Genomic DNA, 18340 nt, shown 5'->3' with positions numbered 1-18340 from the left:
TGGAAAAAGTATCACAAAACTGGAAAAACATTTTAAAATTACTTCTTAAAAATGTCATATATATAAACTGCTTACGTTCAGGGTTGATACTGTTTGAAATGCCCTAATCACAACATGAAGGTATTTAACTTCATTTTCATTCCCCAGCATGCCCCTAAGCTTAAAAAGTATTCAATTATTTAAATCAGCTTCATGTAATATTCAAGCAGAATAGTAGCAGACGAAGAACCCTAATTCCAATAATTAGGAAATCCCACAATTAGTTTGCTTCATGAGTAGTTATAGAAGCTTAATCTGCTTTTTTTTTTTCCTGTCTGCTCTCCTCTAAGAATAACCTGGTGCTCCACAAGAACAAACTGAGCAACAAGTGCTATCAGTGCTGAATTAGTTTCCAAATCCACATCCTCTGCTCATTTTAAATATCCACACAATTTTCATCATTAAATTAACGACAAAGCAGAGAGGTTCCTACTTTAATACTGAACTACATTCCTGGAGTATTATACTTCCAAGAAAATTGCTCCCAAATTGCCTTCAAACAGTAATTTGCTCTTTCCAACCTACTTCTACTGGGAGTTATTTTAGAAACCGTATTATAATGAAAATCCCATGCATTCTTTAGCACATACTTTCTAAAGGGTTCACAACTAACACCTCAGGTGTGTACAGACAAACACCATTGATGAGTTCAACTAAATACATAAGTTTTATTCTCCTTTTTAAGGACTGGTAAACAAAAAATGAGGAGTTAAATATCTTGCTCAAAATGACAAGTCAAATCAGGCGAAAAGTGAACAGAACTCAGGACACCAAGTCTCAGTCTGTTTGAAAATATTCCCATGGAGTTCTTTCATTTATAAAAAGCAATTGAAAAAAAGACCAACTACACCAATTATTTGCTGAAGTAACTTAAATGAAATCATTGTTTTGTTTTGTAATATCAGATGTCTTTCCTTCCAAACTAATAATCTATAATTTATCCTATGCGATAAAATTTAATCTGTTCCTTAAATTCATTATAGTGAGCATTTTTAATATATAATTTATGAAAAAAAAAACAGGAAATTGAGTTAAATTTTAATTTTATTTATGTATCAAACATCTTACAAAACAAATAAACACTATTGCTACTCTGATTTTACACGTGATTGTTGATTCAAGAAAAAAATATTAGCAATATTCTTACAGTAACTTGAAACAAAGAACTCTTCAGTGAGTAGAAGAAACTTGAGGAATTATTGTTCTTAATAAAGGAATTTAATGCTCTTAATCTATGGAGTTTCCATGATGCTAAAGACTATTTAATCAATATATTTCATCCAAAATCCTTAACTATATGGAAAATTTGAATTCAAAATGAGTTGCTAGTGTTATTTCCCTGGTCAATTTGTAAAGAAAATCTAAAATAATATAGATGTGCAAATCCAATCTATAATGATTCCACAACATTTACAGTGGTGGAAGGGGAAATGAATGGTTCCTTATCTCAAAGGCTATCTGGGGTATTCAGATACTATTGAGGAATTATTCCTGAAATCCTCACTAAAAGAAAATTCCTGATGCAGCCAGATTATATATGATTTAATTCAGTAGATGATTAACTAAGTTAAGGAAACCAAAAACATCCCTCACTGGCCTGGCTACATGAATATTAACCTCATTAGACCCCTGCCCCCCCATCTCAATTACAGTTTGGAATAAACATTTAAGTGATAGACATGTTTGCTTCTCCATCAGAAAATGAGAAAGTGAGGTAACTGTGCTTGATGTGGATATACATGACACCTAGAGAACTGAAAAAGAGATTTGAAATGTGGAGTGTTTTGAAATTACCACGTGTATTTTGTTCAGTAACAATAATCTCTCCTGACCGTACCATGTTCCTGTATCTTCATAAGCACATTATGAAGATACTAGACCATTCAATATGAACATCTAAACTTATATTCATGCACTTCAGGGGATGGCCTGTCTCTGAAGTCCTGGTCATGTAAAACTCTCAATGACTGCAGAGTTCATATTCTACCCCGGAGTCACCACCACTCAAACCCTTTAACAAATCAGGTCCTATGGTAAGGTACCACCTTTGAAAATGTGGGGGTCTAAATATGATATGCATTATTTAAAGGTGTTCAAATTACATTTAGCACTTAAATTAGCCTTAAAAATAAAGAGTTCAGCACTACTCTTTGAAGTACTCTTTGGAATTTAAAAAAATTGCAATCTCAAAACATTGTTCTCAATCTTTTTCCTGTAACTCGCAACAGTTAAAAATTGTACCTGTCAGGTAAAATAAAAGCTTAGACCCAGAACCTGAAGAAAATCACCCTCTTATAGGCATTAAGAAAACAAACAAACAAACCAAAACCAAAAAAAAAACCAACCCATCAACGTGCATTGGTGGGCACAGAAATATTTCCATTTTTACTCCTCCCTAGATAAAGCTTCCAGCCTATCTATTTCAAAAGCAGGAACTGTGGCAACACAAAGCCTCTCTATACACTCAGAGAGGCACAAAGCCCAGACACACAAGGGCTACAGCGGAAGAGCATGCATCCTGATTCCCAAATGAAAGGGTTAGAACCAGTGAGTGCCTAGATTCCTTCTAGTTGACTACTCACATTTACTGTTTGGATAAAGGTCAGGATAAAAAAAAAAAAAACACAACAACAACAACAACAACAACAAAAACTTGTAAACACAGAGGAAAAAAAAGAAGGAAAAAATATTCAACTCTGACAAAATTTGACTTTACTGACTGAGAAACTTCAACCAATAACCTATTTATTAACTCACCATATGTCAGTTAAGAGGCAAGTTCATGAAGCCACCACAATACAGTCCCACAATCACTCCATGAATAACAATAGCCACTTCCTCTGCTGCAAGTTCTACATACTTATTGCAAACCTCAAGATCATTTGAATATATTTTATATTTCACACACAAAAAAAAAAAAGCATAGGAAAGAGGAATGGATTTTAAATCACAAGTCACCTTTTCTGCAGTCTCTGGAACATACCAAGTGTCTCACTCTACTTGATAGGTATAGGGGCACTTGTAATTCAAGAAAAAGAAAAACAACAAAAGAAAGAAACTTGATTGGATTTGAATCAACTTTTCAGCAGTTTGGGGGGTTGGTGTGTGAGACATCAAAATATTTAACATGATTAACAAATTATTATTCCATTTGTGTTAGACATTTTGGGAAATCCATTAAATTTCTAAGGTACACAGCTGAACAGTGTTTCAATCATAACTTCCAATTTCTCCCCTATTTGCTTTACTGATTTAAAGGATGTACTTTATCACTACCTCAATCTCTTCCCTGGTTTTAGAACTTTAGTTTTAGAACTAAGTCATTAATTGCTATATGATACTTCTAGATATTAAATATCAATAAAACATAACAGTAAAAAAAGAAAAATTAATTACTGCAAAAAATGTGAAAGTGTAGCATCAAAGAATTTTGATTACTTAAGAGTAAGAAAAGAAGGAACTTAATAGTTTCTGGTGAAAAATAACCCCATTTAAAGAAATGCAAGTCTTTAAACATGATTCTGTACTGAATACATGAAATTAAGTGGAGGGTTATATCTTTAGAGAGTGAGTCTTACAGCAGTAAACAGTAATGAACAGGAATAGTAAGTACACCCATAAACTCAAGTAATATGGATAAAATAACATGGTAACAAGAAAAAATTATTAAATGTTGTCATCCAAAATTCAGCATTCCAGTCTTGATTCAGACATGAACAACATTATTCAGCTTCAACATGATTTTTGGAAGGTGAAGTTGTTAATGAGTCATCTCAGCTGAAATACCAAGCAAAAACTCAGGTGCAGGGTGAAAAAAAAAAAAAAAGCTTCTTCATCTAGACGCTTCACCTCCACATAGTGTTTTTCCATTTTACTTCAACCTTTCTCTTATAATACTGCGGAGCCTACTATGGGCTACCTATAACCCTTATTATGCTTGTGAACATGAGATGTAAGTACATTCTTAGTACAGCACAATTCTGAATATTCAAGAAGTTTAAAATAAATTTTATTACCTTAGCACCTGACAATAGTAAATGTGGTGGACACAGGTACAATGTTAACTTCAGAAGTAACTGCCAGTTCACCTACGTTATAGTTTAAAACCCAGTCATAATCAACCAGTGACTGTACGGGAAAGACAACGTTCATAGCCCTCAATGCCCAAGGTGCATTTCTCACACAGTTCGGATGACCTACATTTCCTGCTTTAATTCTCAGTTTTATGTAATAAAACATGACTGAATGGATAAAAGCAAAAGCATCTCTACAGGATGTAAAATAATACTTTTCCCAGCCAAAAAATATAAATACAAATTATCGGAACAATTTTCTAAGTATATCGTAGACCAGTCACATTTTAGATACCCATTCATTAGCTACCTACTAAGACAAATCTATTTCTGTAACAGTAGAGCTTTTGAGGGTTGTTTTAAATCCTATCCCACTTAGGGAAATGCAGACTTTCCTTACCGTGGAACACTTTTGTAAGCACCATTTGTGATTTTTTTGGTGGATAAAAAGAAAAACATCTTTATTGTTAACTAACAGCCCCACATTCATTTTTGCAGATTCACAGCCTACAGTCCTGAGCCATTCTTGCTTTAATAACAATATACATAAGGTCCAAACTATATGGAAAGCAATCATCAAGAAACTCTAAGCATTTTTCATTGTTTTGCCAAAACAGCTCATAGTGATGTAATCCTGTTGAGCCATGTTGAACAGAGGTAGCTTCTTTGCTTGGTGGAGATTCCAGTGTAGCATGAGTTAGTCTTTCATGACACCTCACTCAGAAGATTCCATAACGGGTGATACAAATACTGTGCTCATCCGCAGGGTAAGTCAGTTAGCTCTTCTGTCAAGGATAGTAATTGCTTCCATTATTTTTTTCAATGGCACCTCAGGAAGGTGATCTGCTGAGATTCTGTATCTATTGCCATAGTCTTTCAGAAAATTCCCAATGCCCCCAGGAATCAGTACCCATGGCTTAACATCCCATCACAAATCACTTCCTGCCAGGTCCTTACGGAGCAGTTAACAGAACTAGAGTTTGGCAAGTTTCAGAATGAATTTCACCTGTGTCATGTATGCATCTCTTAAAATACTAAAATATGCAACTAAAATATGTTTCCAAGTCACTGCATACCACCAAAAAAAAAAAAAATTTAAGTATATCAAACTCATTTAAATCCTATGCACCCACTCAAACATATGCATACCTACTATTGACAACCATATAACACTGAATAATTATTTTTGATTGGTACTACTGCAGGCCATTGGATAGCATCCAGTACATTAACGGCCTCATTCTAGTCAAAGGACATAAGCAGCCCACCCAAAATCAATGCTAGCTCTTAACTTACAAGAAATTATCACAAGTAAAAGGGAATGTTTGAGCTGGAGAGGACAAGGCAGGGGGAAGGGAAGGAATCACATATGCATTTAGTCACCAAGATTAATTTGAACACAATTTTTTAAAAATCTGTGTTAAACCTATTTACAGACGGGACAGTATCTTCAGTAATCCTTGCAAGCCATTTAGAACAGGAACCACAGAATAGTTACATGATGGAAAAGGATTTAAAGGAACAACAGGTCTCTGATTTTACAGGTTATTTTTGAGGGCAAATGAAAGACCAGTTCAAAAATGTAACTTTGAATGGACTATTTACTGCAACTACAGACAATTGTCACTGCCATTCCACTGCCAAGCAACAACAGAAATGCAACATTTTGGGTGTAAAAATGCTAACCCCAGATATGAGATCCCTGTCTGATATCCTGAAATTGATAATCTCCTCAAATCACTACAGCTCATCAGGTCAAAGCTACTGGAACAGCAGAGAACAATCAAAATAACAAATTTACATAATCGGATGGCACCAAAAACCGGAGGCAAATACGCACTACGCATGTGTTCGCACAACACCACAGCTTGTTTGGAGACATCTGTGAGGTGCCCAGCGAGCAGCACAGCTGCCTTACAATACAGTATTACATAGTCTTCGTGCAGAAAACTGGTGGAAAGCACCGGCTCCACTACAGCCCCCTTTGGAGAGGAACTGAACCAGATCTCCTCCAAACCGTTGTTGCCACGTCCCCTCCCCTAGCTCTGCTGGCCCCTTCAAGACCCGACGCAGATGCACTCAGCAACTCCCTTTCTGCACTACCCAACACTTTAATATACTAGGAGGTACCAAAAACCTGACCTGAATCCCTTCTCAAAAAGTTATGAGCTTGATCCCAGGCCTTTAAAGTAAATAAAAAATATTCATTGGCTTCAGTGAATTATCATTTTTTATTAATATTTACCCAATCTCACTTATAGCACTGTTTTGTAGATTAATTATTAAAATCACCCTACTAACCATATTAAAAGACAAACCGCTACAAACAGCAGTCCAGTGTTTATATCTGACACACATAAAATCAAAAAGACAGTAGCACAAAAAGGCAAAGTTCAAATGCAACTAAAAGTAATAAAACAAAACCCTCCCTCCATGACCTTCCAAACTCAGCTCTATTACAGAGTCAGAGCCTTTTAGGGTGCTGGGTTAACTGCAACCCCAGAGAGGCAGCTCCAGGCAGAGCTGTTCCTCTGATCTCTGTGCCAATCCCTTTCTTTTGAGCATGCACAGGAGACCCGACAAGATGCCTGCTGTCTAGCACGACGTACGTCCAGCCTCCTGCCTTCTGATTGTACCCTGGGTGCGGTGCAGGGAGATCCCTGGGCTTCCACTGAGGAGCAGCACTGTTCTAAAGCACAGTACTTAAGAGCAAAAACAGGAGCAAGAAGAAAGGGCAAGTTGTAGCATTTCCCAATTAGGGCTAGAGAAATCGCAAATATGGAGACAGATTCTAATATCTTTATTCACTGTCACTGACACCCCAGAGATTAATCATCCTGCCAAATTCAGGCTTTTGGATTATACTGGACTGCTTTTGTTTAGTTATTTATCTGATTTTTGCAGGAAGGTTCCTTTGGATTTTTTTTTTAAATCATTATTATTTTTATCGTAAAGGGTTAGAATAGTTAAAACCTGGAATTGGAAAAATGAAAAATTCAGGGATAACAGCTGTGTAGGATATGTGCAAAATGACTGACAGGCTTGGGGAGAGAGGTTCAGATTCCCAATTTGATGACTCAAGAGAGGTGGAACCTCAGTGGGAGAAAAACTGGGCAGTCTAACACTTTACCAAATGTTGAGTATTTACTTTATTATTTTGTAAATCAGTAGGATAGACTTGAAAGGTCAAGTGTAAGGAGGAGAAAAGGCATATCTGGATGTGATCTAGTTCCGAGCTGAACAGCGAAAACAGAGGTGGCATGATTTGATTTCACTGTCTCTGATTTCAAGAATTATTGTGTGCAATTAATCACCTTTACTAAACCTGCAAGCTACCTCGTATTGTGCCAGCCAGGCCACATTCCCACCTTACTGCTCCATCACAGAAGAATTACACAGCTATGTGCAGAGCAGCACAAGCGTATCAGCCAGCACAATGAAGAAAGTTATAACTCTGAGCAGGTTAATGACAAAACTTCCTCACCTATCAAGGGGCAGCTCAACTTCAACAAATCTTCTCATTAAAATCAGGACTCTTAGCCAAAATGAAGACGTTAGCCTGTTCCAGTAATATAGAAGACTGATAAAAGAACATGCTTTATTTTTTCCAAAGATGCCATCATGCTTCACTTTTAAAGCCAAGTTCCTTGGTTCCTGAGATCAAAATAAATATATACACTACAGACCTGGCAGAGTTGTTGCTTAAATTTTGAAGAGTCACAGAATCCTCAAAAAGTATCTACCTGCCCTCAGGAATTTAGGACCTTAAATTTACATTTGACTGCCATTGTCAAGGACCCCTGCTTAACTTCAATGTTCTTGAAGTAAGACACTTCACATTCAAATTTAATTTCAAATCTAACTGGATAATAATAACAATTATAATAGTTTGGGGGTTGGGGGGGGTGTTTTTTTGTTTTTATGGGCAACACACTGGGCTAAGGCTTGATGGATTTTGGTTCCATTTACGGTTCTGTCACAGATTCTTGTATGACCTTGAACAAACCACTTCATTTCTTAGTAAAATAGGTATTACACTTGCCTACCTCAGAAAGATATTCTGAGGACAATATTAAAATATGAGACAGTGAATAGGGATTATGAGAAACGGGGCTTATGAGAACCCAGCAAGAGCTGACGATTGTTGTTCCTGAGTTGGCAGGAACCATCAAATTTAGTGTCCCACAAAACTGCAATTCCCTCACAAGATCTGTTAACTTTCTCTTAACAGTGCTCTGATAATCAGCCAGCTAACGCTGGCATTTCAGGTATTGATATTTGAGTGAAAGCGCATTGGAGTGAACAGAGTTTAAGTCCCTCTGGTGCTGCAGTACAGGCTGATGGAACTGCATCACCTGGGATAAAATATTTAAACTGGATATTTCAGCCAGACAATAGCTTCTTTCCTCTCTCAATTCTCTCAATTCCATAAGGGAGCAATGCCGCAGCTTAAAACTCCAGCCAGTAAAATGCACAGCTAGATACTAACACAGCAAGAGCCTGGAGACAAACTTTCATTTCTTACTCAGCTTAAATAGGACGAAGACAAGCATGACAAAGCACAAGAAAAGCACAGAGGAGAAACTCTGTGAACTAAAGACATTCTTTGTGTAACCAGCCTCCAATACCCACAAACTGAAAACGCTCTACCACCGTGAGAAGACTACCAATAAAACATCCTTCTGGTAACTGCCAGCAAATTTGATTCAAACCATGCCAGGCTTGTTGGAAAGGTTGTTGGCAAGTCGGCCACCAGAAATACGAATGTGCTTTCTAAAGATGCTTAGAGTTGAATGTGGTGGCCATGAAGACTTGCAGAAAATACTTTCATCCCAATACATGTATCAAAATCATAATTTTAAAGATAGCATACCTCAGAATGTTAAAAAAGAAAGACAAATTCAGTCATAATTCAGCTTAAAAAGAGAGAAACATGCAGTTAGATATAAATACAAAGCTCCAGAACTACTCTGTGACAAGCCACTATAGAGTATGAGACCGACTGTTGCCCAGATTAGACTGTCCCAAGTATTTTGAAGCTCAGCAATTAATCAATGCATACAAATATACATATATGGAAACAAAGCTTCCTAAATTTGAAAGAATGGTTAGACACAGAACAGAGATTACTTGCACACGCAATTTTGAGCTTTCTAGTAAGCAAGTTGCACATCCAACTTATGGGGGTATCCAACTTATGGGCGGCACAGCACTGCTAGCAGTATATCTCAAACTGCTGGATGCTGTCATAGTCAGGCTGTTTTGGTCATTTCGGGGAATAAAAAAGTGATTTATTGTTCACTCTGAGGAAAACATCCTTATTCCTTATAACCTATATAACATTTTTCCTTCATTGGGAAATCAAGTTTTCATTTCAGTATTCTGTTTCAGAGTGCAGGCCATGAAGACGTACAGTGTGTTAGGTAAAGTTGAGGCCAAGACGTGTCACCTAAAGCTTACAGGAGTCCCTGTGGTTGAAAGAAAGATGTTTATGCTTCATTCCTTATGAACACAACCTCCTTCTTCCCATGGTGCCTGCAATGAAGACCGTTCTCTGCAAGGTCTAAATGGTTCTGTAAATCATCTTTGGCCATGGACAAAAATCTTTATTCAGGTTGCATTATCATGTAAATCGGATACAGTAGCAATCCTAACTTTGTCTCCAGTTGTGTAAAAATATATTCATATTCATATAATTTCTGCTATGAATTGATCTTAGTATTCAGTTCTGTCCCTCTTCCCACCTCATCCCCTAAAAGAGGTGGCAGAGGGAAGCCTCAGAAGTCAGGGTCCTGGCAGTGACTTTACAGGCACACTTAAGTCTTAAAGAAGATTCAGTGGAGAAATATGAAAATAGGTATTGCCAAAAGAACTATTCTTTCCACAACACACATAATCTCCCTAAACTTTAGCTGAATCTCTGAATGAGATTTTGCTTTACGGTTAAGGTTAGCACAGCAGTGGCAGTAACACTGCAATTTTTCACCTGTGAAACAGCAAAGCTTTTACCAGCTGTTTCCAAAGTAGGAAAGGGGGGGGCGGAGAAGGAGGGGTGGTGGAATGTATCTTGGGGAATGGACTACCAGAACAGAGCTTGCTTAGGAAGAAGGCTCTAATAAAGAAAGAGAGCTACTCTTCTCAATGATGTAGCCCACTCCGTATCACTAGCCTAAATAAGAGTCGTATCTGTTGTTTGTCTGTTACTCCCCAGCACCGAGGACTGTGTCCCAGCTCATTCCTCAGAACCACCAGTTCTCACAGACAGAAGAAAGGAAAGTGCATATCAGAAGAGGAAAAAGAAAAAATAAGGGTAAGATGAAAGCTGAAAGCTACACACAAATCAAGACTTAGTTGTTACCTGCATACACTGCCCTTGTACAGGAAAGGGAAAAGGCTGAAATGCTGCCTGCTTCAGTGAACGACGTGAAAACCAGGAGCTCTTAAGTGTGACCATGTTCTTTCCCCCCCAGGGAATATCAATTCAAATGGCTATGCTACAAACATTTTTATTTTTTTTTTTTAGCAGTAAAAATCTGGAAACATCAAGTCATAAAGATCTTCATTAACACTTCCCAAACATTGTAAGGGATTAAAGACAGGAAATTACTAGATGTTATTTTTGAGATATGCAGGTCTTCACCAGTAAATAGCTAGGTAATGGGTTTCCTTTCACTGTCCTGACTGGAGGATCCACTTTTAAATCTTAGATTGTTGGAAGTTAATTGAAATGCCCAAATACTCTCCACCTCCTTTCTGCTACCAAATTTCTTTTTTCTTCTTGGGTTGTAATAACATCCAGCACACCTGGAAACTGCTCTCCACCAGCAATATAACCCCCTTTCCCTGCTCCCCCTTTTTCACTGACTTTTAGTAACTTTAAAAATTCAGTCATATATTGATCACTAAATGTAAGGCAGGGGAAATACAAAAGTATGCTTGCAGGAAATTGTTACAACTGCATTCTTACAAGCAGTTTAACACAAGTTCTTTTACTTGAGAAAGATGGGAAGTCAGTTTTCCACAGTTTCCTGAAAAGCACAGAAATATTAAACTGCCACTTTTGAACAGACGGAATGAAGTGCAACTGATCCCAAAGGCAAAACAATACCAGGGTAAGTCTCAGAAGAACAGTAAAATACTATCATTCTTTTGCATCCCTTTCTACGTCTTGTCTGAAACAACCAGAAGGCAATAAAGTATTCCCTCAATAAAGAAATGCAAGCTCCTCAATGAAGCATTAGAAACGCCTCTGCTACAGATCGGACATTTGTCATTTACATGTCAGTATATTCCCTCTCCTGATTCCCCTTTGCATTTCTTAATTTTAAGATAGATTTCACATAAGTCAACCAGAATTTATTTCCCTCCCCAAAACTTTTCCTTTGGTTTTAACAGCAAGTAGTGCACAGGCTAGCAGGGTTGTGGCAAAGATGCTTATCAAGCCTGCACAGCACCGTGTTCAAGGGTTGCCAATTAATCAAATTTAAACTTTTCTCCTATTCAAATGATTTAATTAATTCTGATCCTCTCCATGTTCTGATTCTCTCAATTTTCCATCTTGATCACCTTCAGGACTAAACACAGATTTGCATCCCTGATGGTCCTGACTTCAGAGCACACCTACAAAACCCATCATTCTGTCTACACAAGAATCCCTCTCAGACGTAGTCTGTCTAGTCTGTCACAGTCTTTAACAAACTTGAATTGTCAGCTTCTCTTATCCCCCTTTCCTAAAGCGTAAATAGAGAGAACTCTTCCTGGATCATGAACCAGTATTGTCGCCAGGGCAGGGCACTGTAATGATAAACATGTGATAAATTTTCGATAGCCAGTAAAACTTCTGATTTTTATAATATGGTGTCTTTTCCAGACTATAAATGCTTAATACATATGTTTGTTAGTTTGGATACAATCTCTAAACAGTGGTTCAAGATTTGAAAACAATTCAGGTAAAGAGAATCACAGATATTCAATCTGTGAAATAAGTTTCAGACTTCATAGCTGACAAAATGTATTTCTTCAAGATCAAAATACTTACAGAAAGTGAATAAAACAGAACTTAGGAGAATACCTGAAAATGACACCATCTAGTACCCTATGCTAATACTGTATCTTCAAATTAACATTTTTGATGAGCAAGCAATTTTTCAACACAAATCAGAACTCTGTTGGTCAATTCTGCAGTCATGATATATATTTATGCTACTCAGCTCCATCCAGACCTAAAAGAGTATATTCATGGAAAGGGTTTTTTTCGTCATTGTGGTGGGTTGTATTCGCTAACTAGTATTGCTGGGCTGATGCTCTGTTTTATTCAGTTCAGTTTCCGTACTCACACTTATGGTCCTATGAGACATTCATTCTTCTCCATATTTTGCTTTCCTCATTTCTGTTTCCTGCTATAACCAACACACACAAGAGCTACTCATACATTTTTTAATAGGAAATGTTAATAAATGTGATTCTACCAAATATGTTCACATCTGAAGTCACTTTTCAAACTTTCTAGTTTGTGTTGAAGTTAAGTTTTTGACACAGACGCTGAAGACAGTCCACACTAAATAAAAAGCAAACTCATCTGGGAGATTGGAGTGTTTCAGTATGTAACATTTTTCAGGCACACTGACTCCCAATTTTATGTAAGATATAGGATGTGCAACAAGGCAAAAAAGGTGCAGAAAGGTCTCCATGAATTAAACAAAAGTCTAATAGAAAGCAGTTTCCTCAAAATAATATATTATGCCACTCCACAGTATTTGATTGCAGAACTGCAGTATTGAGCTACTGACTAACAACCTGGAATCAATTGTTATTGTCCAAGCTGATTATAATACGGAAACACATAAAGGTACATTTTTAAATGGGTTTTTGCTTAACACTATTTGTAATACAAAGATCGTCATAATATACTTAACATAAATATGTATAAATATAGTACGTGTGTATGTGCACAGGATGGGTTTCCTTCAGAAAGGATAAGTTTCAGGTGGTGAGATAATTACTGTCCTTCAAAACTATTCTCCTGGAAATCAACACTTATACATAAAACATGCTTTCCCCCCCCCCGCCATATATTGCCATAATCAAACAACATTATCAAAGCTATTTAATATTCATAACACATCATTCAGAGCTATTGAAGTTACAAATGAATTGAATGGAAGAGCTGAGAAAAAACAAACAAAAAGCTAGAAAGACAACTATAACCAAAAAAAAAGCACCAGATATTAAAAGGACAGTATCCTAAAGAATTGTCAAACCTACCAACTTAATGATCTCTCACTATTATTTACTGAATGCATACCATGTAGGCTACAGGTTTCTCATAGTTCATACCTTCTTTTTCCACTCATACTCATTTATGAATAGACAAGGAGCTTCATAATAGGCTGAAGATCTGTTGTGCTTAATATCAGACAGCTTAATATATGAAAGACCTTTCCAAGGTGTTGGAAAAGTTTGTTTGGTTTTCTTTTTAACACCTCTTGCAAACATTCAACACACAGACAAGTACTTTTAGATGACTAAGTGAAACATTACCTATCTTATCTCAACACGACCACTACCAGCCACAGACTTATCTAATGGTAAAACGTGTGTGGGAATTCTGCCAGCAGCTGTACAGCTATCAGCTACCCAAATGTACTACCTTGTTATATTTGCAAGTAAAAGAAACTACTCAGACACAAGCATGTTGAAGTACTTCTTTTCTGTGTTTGAAGAGTAATGGATCTGTAATCACATCGCAGGGAACATAAGTAATATTTGTGCAGAGGATTAGTCAGCACAGATGGATTGTTCAAAGGATGTTAAGAAAAAAAATGGAAATATGAGAGTAATACCAAAGTTTACCTAAATTTAATTTCCATCAATTTAACAAGAGGGGAAAAATATCAGTTTTGGCAGACTTCACGATCAGTCAGCAAAACAAAGAAAGAGCCGTTTTTAAAAATGTGCCTGGCCCTATACCCAACACATTGCAGCAATCCTAATTTTTCACAGAAGCAGCCAGTCTTTCTCTAAAGCAAAGTGCCCACACATAGCTGCGCAATGTAACAGCACTGTTCCTGCACAAATGTTTGTGTTTACACCACCATTCTGAGGAGATAGTTTGGAGATCTAAGAAACAGCCTAGCCAAAAAAATAAGACACTGATATGCAAGAAACATGACTAATTAAGTAAGACAAATAGGGACCAGATAGGGAGGGTTTTTTCCTATAGCATTGGGCAAATGTGCAATCCAGATGAAATCCCTCTGCTCAGATTTTCATAAGCTAGTTCCAAGTAATAGGAAGCCCCCTTATAGATAATTTGCACATGCAAAATCACTTTCCAAAATACATTAGTTGTTGAAGGCTCTGTCATGTTTCATTTTCATTACGCAGAGTCAGCTAAATAAAATATTAAGTCTAAATCAATTTGTTAATCTATGTTCAACTGTTTGTACAGGAACAGGACAGACTAAAGAACAATATGGGGGGGGAATCTTTAAATAGCATTCCTTTGAGATTTAAAAATCAAAAACGCATTCAGCTTAGTGAAAAGCTGAGTTATAATATTCAACAGCTGGTTTTAGAGTTCAGCATTTTAATTCTTTTCAAAATCAGCATCATCTAATTTCTACTATTAAGTAGATACAAAGGTGATTTTTTTAGATACATTTATGACTGAAGCTCCTCATGCATGTACCATAAAGAGTTAAACCCAGTCAGAAGTGAATGTTGAGCTGCCCTCCCAATTACAGAAGAGAGAATTTAGGGTCATGTTAGTTTATCATCTGTTGCCCCCAAAACAAATTTCATCACCATAATTATTCTCTATAGTAAAAGTTCATTCCATTAATGAACACCAAATTATTTTAGACATATTTTTTCACTCTTTATATGTTGCCTTATAATGACTACAGTACAATCAAATTCTCTGAAGCATTAAAATCTAAGATACTAATGAACTATTAGCTGTACTTGAGTGTCATAGAAGACAAGCAAATACTACCCAGAGGGGCCCTAAGGCATGTTCTGTACCCTACTTTTTTTTACTTTACTCTTTCCTTCTTCGTGAATTTTTTGGTAGTGATCATGCACTCTACAGCTGTCATTTCCCATAGCACTTGCCTTACTTAGAGTCGTATTTTACCCTTCCATTCAGAAATGAAAACTAAGTGTTCACAATGCACTATACCCAATATAAACGCAAGGTTCGTGAGCAGCAAAGAGGCAACAATTTCAGCATGTAAACTGCAAAATATCCACCAGGAAAGGATATTTCCTGGGTTACTGCTGCTTTCCTTTTCTTTCTGCATTACAGTTTTCTGACAAACCTCGATTATATTCGCAACTTCTTTCTAGATAAAAATATCATTTCTAGGGACCAATGGCATTTTGCTGCAGTAAGGACAGTTACACAGAGTGGGGGTTGCCCAGTTCTTCTAATATTTCTAATCCTAGTAACTGCATCATCACTGCAGTTCCACTGCAGGACTACTACAAGATGAAAAAGCCAGGAATCAGGCATTGTGTTAAACTGTCATCCTCACCATACTTCTCCAATAGGAAGCAACTGCTACTTTTCCCCATATAGTAGATGGTCCCTTGAAGCAACCAACATATTGTGGTGGGTTTTTATGCATAGCATATATAGCTGCCTTCTGAATACCCAGCCTTGTGCATACTATAAACACATAAAAGTCAGCAGAAGGTTGGGAAAGTCTGTCAAAGCAGCTTAGCATCCAACTGAGACCAAAGCAATTAAAGCCCTTCTTCTTTATTAATGGTGGCAGGTATAGCTGAAGTAAGACAGTGGTCAAGTTAGCAAGCATATGATAAACATAAGACACTGAGCAACATTCTGTACTGCATATTTTAGATGCTATGGGCAGGGGGGAAATGCCTTACAAAATTAATGAAGAAAAATCGTGAGTGAGAAAATGTTCATAACATCAAGAAATTTATTCACTTGAAAAAGTCTCTATGTAAAGAGAACCATATTAAAACAAAGACAAAAAGTGAGTACAGATTTGGTTTATTTTAATGCCTGCAAAATCTGGTCAGGTTTAAAGTCTATCTCAGTACAAAAAAAATTTCAAACTTGAAGCTTCAAATAATATTGTCTCTAATAAATTGATAACATCATATCTGTATTGTAGATTTATTCTCTTCTTACCCAACCAACATGCTGGCAATGCGCAGTACCTTTCTCTTTTCCACTGGTTTCTGAGGCAGCTGTGTTCAATTTTAACTTAAAGAGGTGAAGACTGAGGAGCACCAGTAGCTAAGTCACTAGGTATGTTTGTACTGGGACTTTGCACACCACAACTCCTACTCCTGTTGGCACGTTCTCTTTTTCATCAGCAAGGAGGGATTTCTGAGCAATATTAGTGACATCATCTGTTAAAAAAAAAGAAAAGAGATTTAATCCAAATCAGATTTGATTAACAACTTTGATGGTAGCAATGCAATGAAAGAAATATTTGTGCAGGGTAACAAAATGCAGCAGAATAAGGTATCATGCAAAATTACAAGTGTGGCATCTTCTTCCTATTAAGAACACATACGCAGAGTCTAATTCATGGTCGTCTTTGCTAGATGGTCCTCAATGAAAGCAGGATGAAAGCTGCAAAGCTACTTAACAATTAGACCAGGTCAATCCAGACTGTTAACTCAGCATAGCTAACACTAAATTTGTATTCCATTTCAACATCAGTTGTTTGTGGGCTACAGGCTTACACTGTCATGGTGGCCACCTATAAATTGTCACATACAGACCAACCACTGCCATGGATCTTTATAAATACCAAAAATATACCAACATAAGGAAGTTATCATGTGTCCTGTTGAAAAGAGGACAAGACTGAATTTCAGAAAACCTGAATCCTATTCTTCTATCTGTGTCTAACTCTCCTATACAGTGAAGGTATGATGACAACTTCCTCTCTGGAAAAAAAAAATAATCAAGAGAGATGCACAAAGCCTTGATATTGTTTCACTTCACATTTCTTCATAATATTTCAACATATTTTGATCACAAGGGGAAACAACAGAAGCATTCAAATTTTTGTTGATATGCACTACGTGTTAGTGTGGATTGATATTTCCCATGCACAGAAAAATCTATTTACAGAAATAAAATTATGTTTATGGAAATATCTTTATTGAAAATAGCACTCCAAAAGCTTAATGATTAAAGGAAAGTCAAGTTCCTTAATGAGTCTCATCTAACCCAGTTTTCCTAGAGTCTCTAAACACCTATGACAGCACCTTTATTTATGCTGTGCAGTACAGAAAAGAGAATAAAGTCTCCTAAATAACAAATCTTCTCATGGTATGCCCTTTGTGTTAAAGCCTAAGTCAGTGATTGAGTAAAAGTGATTCAGACAAGGCAAACATTCCAGCATTGTCTAGTGCAGACATGGCCATACCGGGGTCTCCAAAGCAGAGGGCTGGCAGGCATGACACAGAACTGATCAAAGTCCCTGGCCTTTTGGGCAAGAAAGCTGGAAGCCAGGCAAGATACCACGTCTGAACAGCACTGAAACATGACAGATAACATAAAATATGTCAAGCTTGCATCCAATGGTACGAGTTCCAAAACTGTAACTCCTAAATTATTTCCTTTGCTGGGAAGTATTGCGCTCATTTCTAGTGGTTTGTTAAAGGTTACAGAGTTGATTCTGTTGTTAGTGGCTTAAAAACTAAATCCTCAGGGAATAATTTACCAGCTTATTTGTTCAATAAAGACAGCCATCTAGGCAGTATTTAATGGGGAAAAAATCTCCATACTCATTTCCTTAGGGCCAAATTCTCTGCTGTGAGAGAATACTTTTGAAGAGGATGAAAGTACAGCTAGGGCCAGATCATGGCAGGAGATCAAAGTGCTGAAAACAGCTTAGTCAGCATCTTTAAGTAGCACAGAAGGTTGGAAAAAGAGGAATTCAATTTATTTATATAGGGAGACAGGGAGGCCAAGTACCTCAATGTTTTATGACGTCAGATACGTCTGACTTTACCCTATCTTCATCCTTTTTGAATTGCTTTGTTCGTAAATATTCCAATATCGTTATTCCACATAAAACAACATCTTGTTGCTTTCATCTGGCCTTCAGGAAGCAATTTGAATACATTTGAATAAAAGAGAAAGAGAAGGTTTTGCCATGGTTGACATTAAATGCAGAAACATCTAAGAGAAAGCAAGAATTTACTTGTCAAAGAAAGTGAAGACAGCAATCAGG

General features: G+C 36.9%; 1 protein-coding gene across 22 annotated transcripts in view; it reads right to left on the bottom strand.

The window, feature by feature from the left end:
• The window catches only part of JAKMIP1 (janus kinase and microtubule interacting protein 1), a 170355-nt gene that overhangs the window by 96571 nt on the left and 55444 nt on the right, over positions 1-18340 (bottom strand). For 4 of the 22 annotated variants that reach the window (XM_075148711.1, XM_075148732.1, XM_075148715.1 and 1 more), the window contains one exon: positions 16276-16499. The gene's annotated coding sequence lies outside the window, so the exon portion shown is untranslated. The other 18 variants (XM_075148712.1, XM_075148733.1, XM_075148718.1 and 15 more) reach the window with 14 other exon arrangements.

The sequence above is a fragment of the Calonectris borealis genome, chromosome 4 (genome assembly GCF_964195595.1).
Source record: "Calonectris borealis chromosome 4, bCalBor7.hap1.2, whole genome shotgun sequence".
Taxonomy (NCBI): domain Eukaryota; kingdom Metazoa; phylum Chordata; class Aves; order Procellariiformes; family Procellariidae; genus Calonectris; species Calonectris borealis.
Note: the sequence above shows the minus strand (reverse complement) of the source record. Positions and strands in the feature narration are given on the sequence as shown.